The sequence below is a fragment of the Hemitrygon akajei genome, chromosome 7 (assembly GCF_048418815.1).
Source record: "Hemitrygon akajei chromosome 7, sHemAka1.3, whole genome shotgun sequence".
Taxonomy (NCBI): Eukaryota; Metazoa; Chordata; class Chondrichthyes; order Myliobatiformes; family Dasyatidae; genus Hemitrygon; species Hemitrygon akajei.
In genome coordinates this window covers 119,538,537-119,554,491 of record NC_133130.1, presented here as the reverse complement: position 1 = coordinate 119,554,491, position 15,955 = coordinate 119,538,537, and positions in this window count along the sequence as shown.

Sequence of the window (15,955 nt, the reverse complement as noted above, 5' to 3'; positions counted from 1 at the left end):
ATCAGGTGCCTATGATTAAGCCTAAATGAACCAAAGATCAGCCGGAAGACCCGGAGTCTGGAGATTTTGGACGGAACCGCGAACCGGAATGCGGATCCAACGGACCGAACCATGACATCCACACCAGCTAGTCGCTTCTCTACAGGAAGGATGCATGGAGAGGATGCAGAGGAGATTTATAAGGATGTTGCCTGTATGGGGGAGCATGCCTTATGAAAACAGCTTGAGTGAACTTGGCCTTTTCTCCTTGGAGCGTCGGAGGATGAGAGGTGACCAGATTGAGGTGTATAAGTTGATGAGAGGCATTGATCATGTGGATAGTCAGAGGCTTTGTCCCAGGGCTGAAATGGTTGCTAGAAGAGGACACAGGTTTAAGGTGTTGGGGAGTAGGCACAGAGGAGATGTCAGGAGTAAGTTTTTTACTCAGAGAGTGGTGAGTGCGTGGAATGGGCTGCCGGCAACGTTGGTGGAGGCGGATACGATAGGGTTTTTTTAAGAGACTTTTGGATAGATACATGGAGCTTCGAAAGATAGAGGGCTATGTGTAACCCCAGTAATTTCTAAGGTAGTGACATGTTCGGCAGAATTTTGTGGGCCGAAGGGCTTGTATTGTGCAGTAGGTTTTCTGTGTTTCTATGTTTAACATTACCTCTCGGCTCCTAAATTCAATCCCATGGTTGAGGAAGGTCATTACACCGTATACCTTCTTAATCACAGACTTAAAATGCGTAGCATCTTTGAGTGTCCTATGGGCTCAGATCCCAGGATCGTTCTGAACCTCCACATTGCTAAGAGTCTTACCATTAATATTGTATTCTGCCATCATATTTAACCTACCAAAATGAAGCACCTTACACTTATCTAGGTGGAACTCCATCTGCGACTTTTCAGGCCAGTTTCTCATCTTATCGATACTCCGCTGTAACCTCTAACAGCCCTCCACTCTATCCACAACACCCACAACCTTTGTGTCATCAACAAATTTACTAATCAATTCCTCCACTTTCTCATCCAGGTCATTTATAAAAATCAAGAAGAATAGGGATTCCAGAGCGGATCCCTGAGGCACACCACTGGTCACTGACCTCCATGCAGAATATGACCCGTCTAAAGCCATTCTTTGCCTTCTGTGGGCAAGCCAGTTCTGGATCCACAAAGCAATGTCCCCTTGGATCCCATGCCTTCTTACTTTCTCAATAAGCCTTGCACGGGGTACCTTATGAAATGTCTTGCTGAAATCCATATACACTACATCTACTACTCTTCCTTATATAATCATATATATTCATATATAACAATCACAGCACGAAAACAGGCCATCTCGGCCCTCCTAGTCCGTGCCGAACTCTTAATCTCACCTAGTCCCACCTACCCGCACTCAGCCCATAACCCTCCACTCCTTTCCCGTCCATATATCTATCCAATTTTACCTCAAATGACACAACTGAACTGGCCTCTACTACTTCTGCAGGAAGCTCATTCCACACAGCTATCACTCTCTGAGTAAAGAAATACCCCCTCGTGTTTCCCTTAAACTTTTGCCCCCTAACTCTCAAATCATGTCCTCTCGTTTGAATCTCCCCTACTCTCAATGGAAACAGCCTATTCACCTCAACTCTATCCATCCCTCTCAAAATTTTAAATACCTCGATCAAATCCCCCCTCAACCTTCTACGCTCCAATGAATAGAGACCTAACTTGTTCAACCTTTCTCTGTAACTTAAGTGCTGAAACCCAGGTAACATCCTAGTAAATCGTCTCTGCACTCTCTCTAATTTATTGATATCTTTCCTATAATTCGGTGACCAGAACTGTACACAATATTCCAAATTTGGCCTTACCAATGCCTTGTACAATTTTAACATTACATCCCAACTTCTGTACTCAATGCTCTGATTTATAAAGGCCAGCGTTCCAAAAGCCTTCTTCACCACCCTATCTACATGAGACTCCACCTTCAGGGAACTATGCACTGTTATTCCTAGATCTCTCTGTTCCACTGCATTCCTCAATGCCCTACCATTTACCCTGTATGTTCTATTTGGATTATTCCTGCCAAAATGTAGAACCTCACACTTCTCAGCATTAAACTCCATCTGCCAACGTTCAGCCCATTCTTCTAACCGGCATAAATCTCCCTGCAAGCTTTGAAAACCCACCTCATTATCCACAACACCTCCTACCTTAGTATCATCGGCATACTTACTATTCCAATTTACCACCCATCATCCAGATCATTTATGTATATTACAAACAACATTGGGCCCAAAACAGATCCCTGAGGCACCCTGCTAGTCACCGGCCTCCATCCGGATAAACAATTATCCACCACTACTCTCTGGCATCTCCCATCTAGCCACTGTTGAATCCATTTTATTACTCCAGCATTAATACCTAACGACTGAACCTTCTTAACTAACCTTCCATGTGGAACTTTGTCAAAGGCCTTGCTGAAGTCCATATAGACTACATCCACTGCCTTACCCTCCTCAACATTCCTCGTAACTTCTTCAAAAAATTCAATAACGTTTGTCAAACATGACCTTCCACGCACATATCCATGCTGGCTACTTCTAATCAGATCCTGTCTATACAGATAATTATAAATACTATCTCTAAGAATACTTTCCATTAATTTACCCACCACTGATGTCAAACTGACAGGTCTATAATTGCTAGGCTTACTTCTAGAACCCTTTTTAAATAATGGAACCACATGAGCAATACGCCAATCCTCCGGCACAATCCCCGTTTCTAATGACATCTGAAAGATCTCCGTCAGAGCTCCTGCTATCTCTACACAAACTTCCCTCAAGGTCCTGGGGAATATCCTGTCAGGACCCGGAGATTTATCCACTTTTAAATTTCTTAAAAGCGCCAGTACTTCCACCTCTTTAATTGTCATAGGTTCCATAACTTCCTTACTTGTTTCCCACACCTTACACAATTCAATATCCTTCTCCTTAGTGAATACCGAAGAGAAGAAATCGTTCAAAATCTCTCCGATCTCCCTCGGCTCCACACATAGCTGACCACCCTGATTCTCTAAGGGACCAATTTTATCCCTCACTATCCTCTTGCTTTTAATATAACTGTAGAAACCTTTCGGATTTACTTCCACCTTATTTGCCAATCCAAACTCGTATCTTCTTTTAGCTTTTCTAAACTCTTTCTTAAGATTCCTTTTACATTCTTTATATTCCTCGAGCAATTCCTTTACTCCATGCTGCCTATATCTATTGTAGATATCCCTCTTTTTCCGAACCCAGTTTCTAATATCCCTTGAAAACCATGGCGCTTTCAAACCTTTAACCTTTCCTTTCAACCTAACAGGAACATAAAGATACTGTACCCTCATAATTTCACCCTTAAATGACCTCAATTTCTCTATTACATCCTTCCCATAAAACAACTTGACCCAATCCACTCTCTCTAAATCCCTTCGCATCTCTTCAAAGTTAACCTTTCTCCAATCAAAAATCTCAACTCTAGGTCCAGTCCTGTCCTTCTCCATAATTATATTGAAGCTAATGCTATTGTGATCACTGGACCCGAAGTGCTCCCCAACACATACATCTGTCAGCTGACCTATCGCATTCCCTAACAGGAGATCCAACACTGCCCCATCTCTAGTCGGTACTTCTATGTATTGTTGCAAAAAACTATCCTGCACACATTTCACAAACTCTAAACCATCCAGCCCTTTTACAGAATGAGCTTCCCAATCTATGTGTGGAAAATTAAAATATCCCACAATCACCACCTTGTGTTTACTACAAATATCTGCTATCTCCTTACACATTTGCTCTTCCAACTCACGCTCCCCATTAGGTGGCCAAGAATGCACTCCTATCAGTGTTACTACACCTTTGCCATTCCTCAATTCCACCCAAATAGCCTCCCTAGAGGAGCTCTCTAATCTATCCTTCTAAAGCACAGCCATAAGATTTTCTCGGACAAGCAATGCAACACCTCCTCCTCTGGCCCCTCCTACTCTATCACACCTGAAGCAACTAAATCCAGGAATATTTAGTTGCCAATCACACCCTTCCTGCAACCATGTTTCACTAATAGCTACAACATCATAATTCCATGTATCAATCCACGCTTTAAGCTCATCCACCTTTCTTACAATGCTCCTAGCATTAAAATAGATACGTTTAAGATACTCTCCACCTCCTCCTCTCTTTTCATCCCTAACAATGCATTCAAATTTATTATCCTTTTCTTTCTTCTCCCCTGCATCTTCGGGCTGAGCGCATCCCTTCTCCATCACCTGCCTTTCCTCCCTCACACACTGTCTACTTACTTGCTCTACTGGTGAACTAACCTCCTCTCCCATAGTTTCCTCAAATTGATTCCCGCCCCCCCCCCATCTTTCTAGTTTAAAGTCTGCCCTGTAGCCCTAGCAAACCTCCCCGCCAGGATATTGGTCCCCCCAGGATTCAAGTGTAACCCGTCCTTCTTGAACAGGTCACGCCTGCCCCAGAAGAGGTCCCAATGATCCAGAAACTTGAATCCCTGCCCCCTGCTCCAATTCCTCAGCCACGCATTCATCCTCCACCTAATTCCATTCCTACTCTCACTGTCTCGTGGCACAGGCAGTAATCCCGAGATTACTACCTTTGCGGTCCTTCTTCTTAACTGCCTTCCTAACTCCCTGTACTCTCCTTCATTCCTTCATCAGTATACTTAGTCACATCCTCAAAAAAAATTCAATCAGTCTCTTAAGGCACGACCTGTCCTTTACAAAGCCATGCTGACTACTCCTAATCATATTATACCTCTTCAAATGTTCATAAATCCTGCCTCTCAGGATATTCTCCATAAAATTACCAACCTTTGAGGTAAGACTCATTAGTCTAGCATTTCCTGGGCTGTCCCTACTCCCTTTCTTAAATAAAGGAACAACATCCGCAGCCCTCCCATCCTCCGGAACCTCTCCCGTCCCCATTGACGATGCAAAGATCATCGCCAGAGGCTCAGCAATCTCCTCCTTCACCTCCCGCTGTAGCCTAAGGTGCACCTCATCCGATCCCGGCAACTTATCCAACTTGATGCAGTGCCTTCATCAAAATGTTTAAGCACATTCAGTTGGGAACGACCTGCCTTTGACAAAGCCATGCTGACTATTTCTAACGAAAGCACACGTTCGGTACAGGTTTGTGGGCTGAAGGACCATTATTATGCTATAGGTTTTCTATGTTTCTATTATGCCTCTCCAAATGTTCATAAATCCTGCCTTTCAGAATCTTCTCCATCAACTTACCAATCACTGAAGTTGGGATGTATCTAAGTTTGGTTTGAATGAAAATCCAACTTGATTTCGTGATGAGAAACTGGAACAATCCGGACATTTTTGCCTGGAGCAAATGACTCTGAGGACTGACTTTCTGTGTCAAGCCAAGTCAAGTCAAGTCAAGTCACTTTTATTGTCATTTCGACCATAACTGTTGGTACAGTACACAGTAAAAATGAGACAACGTTTTTCAGGACCATGGTGTTACATGACACATTTCAAAAACTAGACTGAACTACGCAAAAAAAAACAACAACAATACAGAGAGTAAAAAGCACACAACAACAACACTAGACCACAGACTTACCCAGGATTGCATAGAGTCACAAAAGATTGCAGGCATTATAATAAATAATAAACAGGACAATAGGGCAGTATGGTGTCAGGCCAGGCGCTGGGTATTGAGGACTCTGATAGTTTGGGGGAAGAAGCTGTTACATAATCTGGTCGTGAGAGCCCGAATGCTTCGGTGCCTTTTCCCAGACGGCAGGATGAAGAAGAGATTGTATGAGGGGTGCGTGGGGTCCTTCATAATGTTGTTAGCTTTGCGGTTGCTGCGTGTAGTATAAATGTCCGTGATGGCGGGAAGAACGACTCCGATGATCTTCTCAGCTGACCTCACAATCCGTTGCAGGGTCTTGCGATCCGAGAAGGTGCAATTTCCGAACCAGGCAGTGATGCAGCTGCTCAGGATGCTCTCGATGCAACCCCTGTAGAATGTGATGAGGATGGGGGTGATAGATGGACATTTCTCAGCCTTCGCAGAATGTAGAGACGCTGCTGGGCTTTCTTTGCTATGGAGCTGGTGTTGAGGGACCAGGTGAGATTCTCTGCCAGGTGAACACCAGGAAATTTAGTGATCTTAACGATTGCTACCAGGGACCCTTCGATGTTCAGCGGGGAGTGGTCGCTCCGTGCCCTCTTGAAGTCAACAACCATCTCTTTTGTTTTGTTCACATTCAGAGACAAGTTGTTGGCTCTGCACCAGCCTGTTAGCCGTTGCACCTCCTGTCTGTAAGCTAACTCATCGTTCTTGCTGATGAGACCCACTACGGTCGTGTCATCGGCGAACTTGATGATGTGTTTCGAGCTGTGTGTTGCAGCACAGTCGTGGGTCAGCAGAGAGAACAGCAGTGGACTGAGCACACAGCCTTTGGGGGCCCCGTGCTCAGTGTAATGGTATTGGAGATGCTGCCTCCGATCCGGACTGACTGAGGTCTCCCAGTCAGGAAATCTAGGATCCATTTGCAGAGGGAGGTGTTCAGGGCCAGTAGGCTCAGCTTTCCAATCAGTTTCCGAGGGATGATCGTGTTGAATGCTGAACTGAAGTCTTTGAACAGCATCCTAACATATGTGTCTTTTTTGTCCAGGTGGGTTAGGGCCAGGTGGAGGGTGATGACAATGGCGTCATCAGTTGAGCGGTTGGAACGGTACGCAAACTGCAGGGGGTTCAGTGAGGGGGGCAGCAGGGTCTTAATATGCCTCATGACGAGCCTCTCGAAGCACTTCATGATGATGGATGAGAGTGCAACGAGACGGTAGTCATTTAGGCAGGACACTGAAGAATTCTTCGGCACGGTGACGATGGTGGCGGTCTGGAAGCACGTTGGAACGGTGGCGCTGCTCAGGGAGACGTTGAAGATGTCAGTGAGAACATCTGCTAGCTGGTTTGTACATCCTCTGAGCACTCTACCGGGAATGTTGTCTGGTCCAGCGGCCTTCCGTGGGTTAACCTTGCACAGGGTTCTTCTCACATCGGTCACGGTGAGACACGGCACCTAGTCATTTGTAGAAGGGTGGACTTCCTCGCCGCCACGTCATTTTCCGCCACAAAACGGGCGTAGAAGTTATTCAGCGCATCTGGGAGGGAGGCATCACATTCACAGTTAGGTGATTTGGTCCTGTAATTGGTGATGTCCTCGATGCCCTTCCTCAGGTGCGGCCTGTCGCTGCTGTCCTGGAAGTGGCTGTGGATTCTCTGGGCGTGTGCACGCTTTGCCTCTCTGATGTCTCGGGACAGTTTGGCCCTTGCTGTTGTTAGGGCTGCCTTGTCGCCTGTTCTGAAGGCGGAGTCATGGGTCCTCAGTAGCGCACGCACCTCCGCGGTCATTCATGGCTTCTGGTTAGCGCGTATAGTGATGGTCTTGGACAGACTAACATAATTAATTCACTTGCTGATGTAACTGGTCACTGAATCTGTGCATTCCTCCACGTTGGTAGAGTCACCATCGGTTGCAGTCTCCCTGAACATGCGTCAGTCAGTGTACTCAAAGTAGACTTGAAGGGCAGTGATGGCTCCTGCTGGCCAGGTTTTCACCTGCTTGTGAACTGGTCTGGAGCGCCTGACGAGCGGTCTGTATACTGGGATTAGCATAGTAAGATGTGGTCTGAGTAACGGAGGTGGGGGCGGGGTTCTGCCCGGTACGCGTCGGGGATGTGATTTATAAAATCATAAAATGCACAGATAAGCTGGATGGTTACAGTCCTTTTCCAAGGTTCACGGAGTCTAAACCTGGAGGACAGAAGTTTAAGGTGAGAGAAAGTGAAATGAGCTGTTGCAGCAAATGGCAGAGGACGGTCTAATTAAAACATTTAAAAGACAACAAATTACATCATAGGTAAGTGTTTGATAGGAAAGAGGGATGAGGACCAATTGTCAGCAAATGAGTCGTGTTCAGGGTAACAGCTTGGTCTGCAGAGATAGTTTTGTCCGAGCTGTCTGTCTCATCGGGGAGAGCAGGATCTTACAGCAGAGCAGGTCTGCCCGGGGTGAAGTCAGAAAGTTTTCCTGCAGCCGTGTCAGAAATCCCAGTGTATCTGACACCTCTCAATGTCATGTTGCAGCGAAATCCCCATCTTACTGAGAGCATTTGCCTGACAATTATTTATACTTCACCACAGGATAGAACATAAAACAGTGGGTGCAGGAACAGGCCCTTCGGCCTGTCATCTCTCTCCTGACAATTTATTTATATTTACCCATCTTTTCACCCTCCTCCTCTACACATCTATTGCTCCCTCAATTCAGTCGATCCACGGTCCAACATCAGGGACAGAATCGAGATAGGCCATTCAGCCTCTCACTTATTCCGTCACTAAATAAGACAAACACCACTTCACGGTGCTGATGCTATCTCCACTGAATCCCATTCAATTCACATCCAAACCTCTACCCAGTCAGTTCAGATGGCAGCAACATACCCTCCAGAACCTCCATCAGCATAGGTGTATCACAAGGCTGTGCGCTTTGCTCGCTCCACCCCCATCCCCACTCCCAGATCGACTCGCTTTGCACTGGTGACTGTGAGGCGTAGCCCTGCTCTAATGCCACATTTAAGTTTGTTGACAGCACCACTGCTGTTGCCTGAATTTAATTTAGTGATGAATCAGCAGAGAGGAGGGAGATTGAAAATCTGGCTAAGTGGTGTCACGATAACAACCTCTCATTCAATATCAGCAAGAATAAGCAGCTGATCATTGACCTTAGGGGGAGGAAACAGGAGCCAGTCCTCATCGGAGATCAAAGGTCAGCAACCTTAGATTCCTCCAGATTCTCATTTCAGATGGTCTGTCCTCGGCAATTACTTGGAACGCACAGCAGCGTCCCGATTTTGTTAAGTTTGCAAGATTCAGCATGAAATCTAAAACCTTGAAAAACTTCTGCAGATGTGTGCTGGAAAATTCGTTCAGTGGTTGCACCATGGTATGGTATGGAAACACCAAATCCCGTGAAAGGGAAATCCTACAATAGATACGGCCCAGAACATCACGAGTAAAATCCTCCCCATAGTGGAGTACATCCTTATGGAATGCCATTGCAGGAAAGCAGCATCCATGAACATGGAGCCCTACTACCCAGATCATGCTCTCTTCTCACTGCTATAACCAAGAGGAAGGTGCATGGGCCTTAGGATCCACACCACCAAGTTCAGGAAGATTTATTACATCTCAACCATCAAGCTTTTCAACCAGAGGGGATAACTTTACACAAATTTACTCACCCCTGTCACTGAACTGTTCCCATAAGCTACCGAATCATTTTCAAGGACTCTTCAGCTCATCTTCATGACATTTATTTATTGTTTACTATTATTTCTTTTTTTTTTAACTTTTACTTTAATATTTGTACGGATCGTTGTCTTTTGCATATTGTTTCTTCTGTCCGTCAAGCTGGGTGTGGATTTTCTTTGATTCCATTACGTTCTTTGATTTAATGAATATTTCCTCAAAATTTCGAATCTCAGGATTCTGCATAGTGACATGCTTACACATCGATAATAAATTTACCTTGCATATATAAATTTGCTGATGTCACAACTACTGTTCGTGGAAATTGAGATGGTGATGAGGAGTACAGGAGTGAGATATATCAGCAAGTTGAGTGGTGTTCCAGCTGCAAACTTGCACTCAACATCATTAAGACAAAGGAATTGATTGTGGATTCAGGAAGTGGAAGTCGAGGGAACACACACATATAACCATATAATAATTACAGCACGGTAACAGGCCATCTCGGCCTTTCTAGTCCGTGCTGAATGCTTACAATCACCTAGTCCTACCGACCTGCACTCAGCTCAAAACCCTCCATTCCTTTATTGTCCTTATACCTATCCAATTTTACTTTAAGTGACAATATCGAACCTGCCTCTACCATTTCTACTGGAAGCTCGTACCACGCAGATACCACTCTCTGAGTAAAGAAGTTCCCCCTCGTGTTACCCCTAAACTTTTGCCCCTACACTCTCAACTCGTGTCCTCTTGTTTGAATCTCCACTACTCTCAATGGAAAATGTCTATCCACATCAATTCTATCTATCCCCTTCATACTTTTAAATACCTCTAATTTTAAAGTCCGCCCTCAACCTTTTATGCTCCAAAGGATAAAGACCGAACTTGTTCAATCTTTCTCTGTAACTTAAGTGAACATTCCAATAAATCTTCTCTGTACTCTCTCTGTTTTGTTGACATCTTTTCTGTTATTCGGTGACCAGAACTGTACACAATACTCCAAATTTGGCCTTACCAGTGCCTTGTACAATTTCAACATTACATCCCAACTCCTGTATTCAACACTCTGATTTATAAAGGCCAGCATACCAAAAGCTTTTTCACCACCATATCCACATGAGAATCCACCTTCAGGGAACTACGCACGATTATCCCTAAATCACTCTGTTCTACTACATTGTTCAATGCCCTACCATTTACCATGTATATCCTACTTTGAGTAGTGCTACCAAAATGTAGCTCCTCACACTTAACACTTATCAGCACAAACTCAGCTTACAGAGAGGAGGTACAGCGGTTAACGGACTGGTGCAGAGCCAACAACTTGTCTCTGAATGTGAACAAAACAAAACAGATGGTTGTTCACTTCAGGAGGGTACGGAGCGACCACTACCCGCTGAACATCGACGATTCCTTGGTAGAGATCGTTAAGAGCACCAAATTTCTTGGTGTTCACCTGGCAGAGAATCTCACCTAGTCCCTCAACACCAGCTCCATAGCAAAGAAAGCCCAGCAGCGTCTCAACATTCTGCGAAGGCTGAGAAATGTCCATCTCTCACCCCCATCCTCATCACATTCTACAGGGGTTGCATTGAGAGCATCCTGAGCAGCTGTATCACTGCCTGGTTCGGAAATTGCACCATCTCGGATCGCAAGACCCTGCAGCGGATATTGAGGTCTGCTGAGAAGACCATCGGGGACTCTCTTCCCGCCATCACGGACATTTACACTACACGCTGCATCCGCAAAGCAAACAGCATTATGAAGTACCCCACGCACCCCTCATACAATCTCTTCTTCATCCTGCCGTCTGGGAAATGGCACCGAAGCATTCGGGCTGTCACGACCATACTATGTAACAGTTTCTTCCCCCAAGCTATCAGTCTCGTCAATACCCAGAACCTGGACTGACACTGCACTGCCCTATTGTACTGTTTATTATTTATTGTAATGCCTGCACTGTTTTGTGCACTTCATGCAGTCCTGGGGGTAGATCTCTAGTCTGGTGTAATTGTTGTGTGTTTTTTTTTTCTCTCTGTCTTGTTTCTTTTTTACGTAGCTCAGTCTAGTTTTTGTACTGTGTCATGTAGCACCATGGTCCTGAAAAACGTTGTCTCATTTTTACTATGTACCATACCAGCAGTTATAGTCGAAATGACAATAAAAGCGACTTGACTTGACGAGTTGCCTCACGTGTTTCGTCAGCCACGGTTTCCTTTTCCTACCATTTTTTCTTTGTCTCTGTGGGACAAACCTATCCTGATCCCAGCCCGTGGTCATTAAACTTCCTCCCCATTACTTCTGTCCTTTCACCCTTGGGTATCTATTTCCAAATTACTTTCGCTGGTTCCTGCCTCATCCCTTCATAGTTAACACTTAACCAGTTAAGCACTTTCCCAGTTTGTCTGTTTTTATCCTTTAACATAGCTATGCTGAAGCAAAGGGATTTGTTGTCACTCTCACCAAAATGCTCCCCCACTTGGAGGTCTGCCACCTGACCAGTTTCATTACCCAGATCCTGTATGGCCTCTCCTTTCCTCTCGGCGGCCGGTCCACATATCGTTTCAGGAAGCCTTCTTGAACACTCCTGACAATTTCAGCCCCATCTATCCCCCTTGCAGTCAAGAGGTGCCAGTCAATACGAGGGAAATTGAAATCACCCTGTATTTCCTGCACCATTCGAAAATCTGCCTGCTTATCTGCTCCACTGTGTCAGTATATCTGTCTCCTCACAGAACAATATTCTCTCCACATTCCCAGTTTCATGGTATGAACTAATCTAATATTTACTTTGAATATTTACTTAACCACCGTGTTTCACCCCAGTCTGACTCTCATTGAACCTCGACAAAAATCAGAACCGTGCTTTTGGAAGATATTAACGGGTCAGGCAGCATCTGTGGACGAAATAGACAATCGACATTTCTGGTTGAGACTGACCAGATGAAGGATCTCGACCCGTAGAGTCGATTGTATATTTCTCTGCACCGATCCTGCCTGACCCACTCAGTTCCTTAAGCAGATTTCAGCATCTGCGCACATCCAGCATACCCTGAGTCTGCAGCGCATGTAGTGGACAGTCGCGGGACTGCAGGGGATCAGCAGTTCTACGAAAGTGAATGCATTTTGAATCAGGAAATGCTGGGAGTTTTCATGGCTTCGAAAAGACAGGCCGAGAATTGGACCGAAGAGTCAATTTGTTCCATCTGACTGGATTTCGTCACCGATCCGGTCATACTGGAGTATGGACACAACTTCTGTCGCTCTTGTATCACACGATGTTGGGAAAGGAAGGAGATAAACCTGGCCTGCTGTGTTCCACCAACATTTTGTGTGTGTTGTTGTAGAGAAATTCCTGCCTGGAATGTAGAGAGGTGTTTGCTGACCGCAGCAAATCTAGCTGAAAAAGTTTGAAATCTAAACCTGAATCTGAAAGGGAAAAAAAGTAAACTTCACTGCGAGGAATATGAAGAAGAACTGAAGCTGTTTTGTGAAATGGACAAGACGCTGATCTGTGTGATCTGTGCAGTCGCGCAGGAACACAGAGAGCACCACTTCATGACGATTAAAGAAGCTAATAAAATCTACAAGGTAAAATTAAAGTGAATTTAATACTTAACCTGTTTCCTTTGTCCTACATGCCATCACATGAGCGTCCAAAACGAGCACATCATTCTCTGCAACTTCCGCATCTCCAAAGGGATTCTACCATCTCTCCGTCCTACAGCCCATCCCACACCGCACAACTCTCTGCTCTCTGCAGGGCTTTGTGGAGGGAAGATCGTGCCTCACGAGCCTGACTGAGTTTTATGAAGAGGTAACAATATAAATTGATGAGGGTAGGGCAGTGGATGTGGTCTACATGGACTTTAGCAAAGCATTTGACAAGGTCCCTCATGACAGACTCATCCAGAAAGTCCTGAGGCATTGGATAAGTGGAACCTTGGCTGTTTCGATAAAAAATTGACTTAAAGGATGAAAGCAGAGGGTAGTTGTGGAAGGTAAGTATTCTGCCTGGAGGTCAGTGACTAGTGGAGTGCAGCAGGGATCTGTCCTGGGACCCCTGCTATTTGTGATTTTTATAAATTACCTGGATGTAGAGGCGGAAGGATGGGTGAGTAAGTTTGCGAATGACACGAAGATTGGAGGAGTTGTGGATGGAGCTGTAGGTGGTTGGAGGTTACAAGAGGATATAGACAGGCTGCAGAGTTGGGCAGAAAAATGACAGATGGAGTTCAATCCGGATAAGTGTGCGGTGATGCATTTTGGAAGGACAAACCAGAAGACTGAGTAAGGATTAATGCACAGTTACTTAAGAGTATGGATGAACAAAGGGACCTTGGCGTTCAAATCCATACATTCCTCAAAGTCGCTGCACAGGTTGATAGGGCAGTTAAGAAGGCCTATGGGTTGCTAGGCTTCATTAACAGAGGGATTGAGTTCAAGAGTAGCGAGGTCATGTTGCAACTCTACAAATCCCTGGTGAGACTGCACTTAGAGTGTTGTGTTCAATTCTGGTCACCTCATTATAGGAAAGATGTGGAAGCTATGGAGAAGGTGCAGAGGAGACTTACCAGGTTGTTGCCTAGATTGGAGAACAAAACATACGAAGCAAGGTTAGCAGAGCTGGGACTGTTCTCTTTGGAGCGTAGAAGAATGAGAGGGGACTTGATAGAGGTCTACAAGACGATGAGAGGCATAGATAGTCAGTGAATAGTTTGTACCTGTTTCCCTGGTCACCAATAGCTAACACCAGAGGGCATAGGTACAAAATTAAGGGAGAGAAGTTTAGGGGAGATATCAAGGGTAAGTTTTTTACACAGAGGGTTGTGAATGCCTGGAATGACTTGCCAGCGATGGTGGTGGAGGCTAAAACATTAGGGATATTTAAGAGCCTCTTGGACAGGCACATTGATGAAAGAAAAAGTGAAGGGTCGGTACAACATGGAGGGCTGAAGGGCCTGTACTGTGCCGTAGTGTTCTATGGTTCTATGGATCGCTCTCTACGTATTGTAAATCCGATATAGGCTCTCCTCTCCATTGAACTCCCTCGTGGCACTGATACCTGCAAGCGGAACAACTTGCACACCTGACTCCTCCACTTCCTTCCTCGTCACCGTTCAGTGCCCCAAACAGCCACAGTTCCTCTCGTTTCTTCAAGTATTCTACTCGTATTAGATTCCTTCTTCTTCAGCTCTTTGCCTCTTCCACCTGTCCCCTCTCAGTTTCTTACTTCATCACTCGCCCCACGTTCCCTACGTCTCACCCGTCAGCTGAAAGCTGGTACTCATCCCCAACATTTTTATTCTGGCTTCTGCCCCATTCCTTCCCAGTCCTATGGAAGGGTCTCACCTCGGAACACCGAGTGTTTATTTCCCCTGCACAGATGCTGCCTGACTCATTGAGTTCATTTGGCATATTTTACGATATTAATGTTATTGCAGCTGAAAATCAGTATGGCTGCCGTATAGGGAACAAAGGCGATGGAAGGATTTTTAATGAATACATTTCTACTTTTTTTTATTATGTAGATCTCGATGGAAGTACAGAAAATGCAGGAAGTACAGAAAAAGAGTGGTGATGTTTTGGACCACGCATGAATTAGTAAAGTGGATATGTTAGAGCCTTACAGTGTATTAGGATGGATATATCCCTAGAGCCTGACCAAGTGGGACGCAGTGGGCAATTAGGGAATATCTTGCAGAGGCCCTAAAGGTGTTTTTGCTTCATACCTATCCACAAATGAAATTTCAGACAACTGTAGAGTAGCTAACTTGCTATCGGTGTTTAAAATAGGAAGCAAACACAAGCAAGAAAATTGTCTGCCAGTGAGTCATGTCTTATAATATCTTATGGTGAGTCGTGTTGCTGAAGTAGATTCTAAGGGTTAGGATCCACTTGTGTTTGGCGAGGCAAATATGACTTTGAATGGGAAGTCATGTCTGATTAGAGTTTCAGATTATTTCAAGGAGGTAACTGGAATTGTGAATAAAGATAGCATGATAGATGTTCTCTGTATGGATTTTAGCAAGGCTTTTGACAAAGTCTCTCATGGCAGATTAGTCTAACGGTTTAGATTGCATGGGATCTGGACAGTGGGAGATGAATGAGTTCACAATTTCCGCAGAAACATAGGATGATACTTGAAGGTATTTTCTCAGACTGGAGTGTTATAATTAGTGATGTGTCACAGGGGTCAGTTCTACAACATTAGCGGTTATATGAATGATTGCAATGAGTATGTACAAGCAATATCAAGTTTGCAAATAGTACTAAAGCAGGTAGTGCTGCAGAGAGTTAATGGGATCATCTAGCAACGTGATACGAGGATTGACAAATGGACTTCAAACCAGAAGTGCATTTTGGGAAATCAAAAATGTGTCGGATTTATACAGTGACGGTTGGAACCCTGGGCTCTGTTATGGAATGAAGAGGCCTAGGAGAACAAATGCAAAGTTCACTGAAAGGAGCTGCACAGGGAGATAGAATGATGAAGAGGATGTTTCGCTCAATACATTCGTCAGTCAGGGAATTGAGTGAGAGTAGAAACGATGATTTTTTTTTTGCAATAATGTAACGTGTATGAGGCATCTCTTGGAGTATTCTGTAATAATGTGATGTTTCTGTTACAGGAAAGATGGTATTTAA